The sequence below is a fragment of the Phaseolus vulgaris genome, chromosome 6 (assembly GCF_000499845.2).
Source record: "Phaseolus vulgaris cultivar G19833 chromosome 6, P. vulgaris v2.0, whole genome shotgun sequence".
Lineage (NCBI taxonomy): Eukaryota > Viridiplantae > Streptophyta > Magnoliopsida > Fabales > Fabaceae > Phaseolus > Phaseolus vulgaris.
The window spans coordinates 12,605,011-12,607,518 of record NC_023754.2 but is presented as its reverse complement, the minus strand read 5'-3'; positions in this window follow the sequence as shown (position 1 = coordinate 12,607,518).

The following is a 2,508-nucleotide window of genomic DNA, read 5'->3' as shown; positions in this document are numbered from 1 at the left end:
GATTCGTAACATCATTTAGGTTTGCAAACAAATGCTTCATCCTTGAAATGATGGGAAGATACCACACAACCTTCATTTGGGGTTTATGCTTTTCCATCTCTTCAATAATATCATCGTCCTTTTGTTTCAACTCATAACGTGATAACCCACACCTCAGATAATTTTTCAACAATTTAAAATATTTCCTGTATAATATACAATCATTAGGACTTGCATGTATCTTTTTATACTCCATACCCATCGGACAAATAATCTTTTTGGCCTCATAATTATGATTAGTTAAACTATTTCCCTCTAGAGGCATATCCTTCAACAAATTAAGAAATTTTGTGAAGCTTTTACCAGTCCATCCATTTATTGTCTTCGAATTCATCAATCTTAACATCGCCGACAACCGTGTGAAGTTAGTTGATCCAGAATACAATGGAGCCTCCGCATTGTATGACATACTTCAATATCCATGCGCTTTTGCAAAAGACTTAACTCCAATATCACGAATCATGTCCTCTAATCGATCATCATGTACTTCACCATGTACTCATCCATGGTGGATCCCACATATTTTTCTCATATGGAAACACTTGGTAAATTTAATAATTCACCATGCCATGTCCATGGGGTATAAGATCGTAGAAACCCATCACATAGAAGGTGCACCCTCATTTTTTAACATCCAATCTCCTCCTGTTCAAAGAATTAACACACGGACACCTAAACTTTACTCCATCCTGACCACTATTGTTGGCATTAAATTCTTCTACTCCTCTCTCGTACTCATCACTTATGCAAATGAAGTTAATCCAATCTCGATCCATTATGTTTTGTAATGGTCATTGAGGTGTTCACTAATGTGTGTGAAATCTCAAACAAGAAACTAAGGGTCTCTCATATAGAAAACAATTGTCGAGGGTCGAACACCCTAGAACTCAATACCAAAACGTATCCAAGAATTATAAATATACATGCAATATAAAATTAATAAATTTAATCATACGTACAATTATACATAATAAAGAATATCAATTAAAAATCAGTGAATTATTTATAATTTAATTAAAAATCATTAAATTACTTATAAATACTAAATAATATTACTCTAATTACAATGTAACAAATTAATAATTCTATTATAACCTAACAATTAACATAATATAAATTAATAATAAATACAAATTATAACAAATACTAAATATACAAATTAATAATACTAAAAAATATTTAAAAAATTAAAAACACCAACCTTGTTTGAAGGGAAGAATCGGTGGTGGCGGGTAGCGGCGACAAAAAAAAATGAAGAGGCATGATGGTGGCAACAACGATAGTGGTGGCAGTAGAGAGAAGTCCCAAAACGAAGGTTGTGAAAACCTTCACCAATGAAATGAATGGAATATAAGAAACCAATAAGAGAAAGAGAAAATAAGCAATGGAGAATGCAATGAATGAATGTGAAGGAAGAACTTACAATGGAGAATGTCACAATGGAGATGGAGAACTAGAGAGTGTAAGAGAGTAAGTTCGCGAAAAGAAAAAATGAAAAACGAAAGCGTAAGTGGCGCGATTTGAAGTAGGGTAAATTACGGGGTATAAAACGACGGTTCTTTTAGGTAAAACCACTGTTTTAGACCAAAGCGATTGGGTCTAAAATGGCGTTTCACCTGCAACCACCATTTTAGACTCTTTTTAATTTAAAAAATGTCACCGCGTTTTCATGGACAACGTTTGGCAGTATAAACAATGTGTATTTGGTGTCGTAAATGGTTTTTTTTTTTTCATTAGTGTTACCACAAGAGCTACATCCAGTTCTCAGCCACATGGGCTGAGATTTCACTATAAAACACAAGATTAAAAAATGTACAATCAAGAAACAAGTTCTTGAACCCTACAAGAACTTTTACACATAAACAAAATACAACCGACGGTAGAAAATAGAAACCCTATGTTGGAAGACCATCCGAAACACATATTTGGCCTTTAACTAGGGTCATGGCTAGAAGAATGGAAGACGAAGAAAGAGTTCAAAAAACTCTATTTTTATGGAGAATTAATTTTTAACTTTTTCTTCCAAATTTCTTAGTCTTATAAATTTGTACAAAGCAGTATAGGCTTCATTTTGGGTTTGTATTTCGGCCATTATCTTGGGCCATGTTTTAGGCCAATTTTTCCAATTAGAGTAGGATGTAAATAGAAAAAAGAAATAGTCTAGCTAGAGTTACAATTGGGCCTCCTTGGACCCAATATAACTCTAGACCATCTGAAGAGTTTTTTAGGGTTAAAGCTTGCACCTTGGCTACCCATAGCACTATAAATACAAGTGTTAGCCCCCTTGTAAATCAAATTTGAATTCATAAAGAAATGTTGCCCAAGTTGCTAGCTCATTTGTCTTCAAATTCTCACTCTCAAGTTTGCACTTCTATTAGTGTTTTGCTTGAATCTTCTTAGGAGTTGACCTAACTTCTCTTAAGATTCATTATCTTTCTCCATAGACCAATACTTCACAGTTTCTTTCAC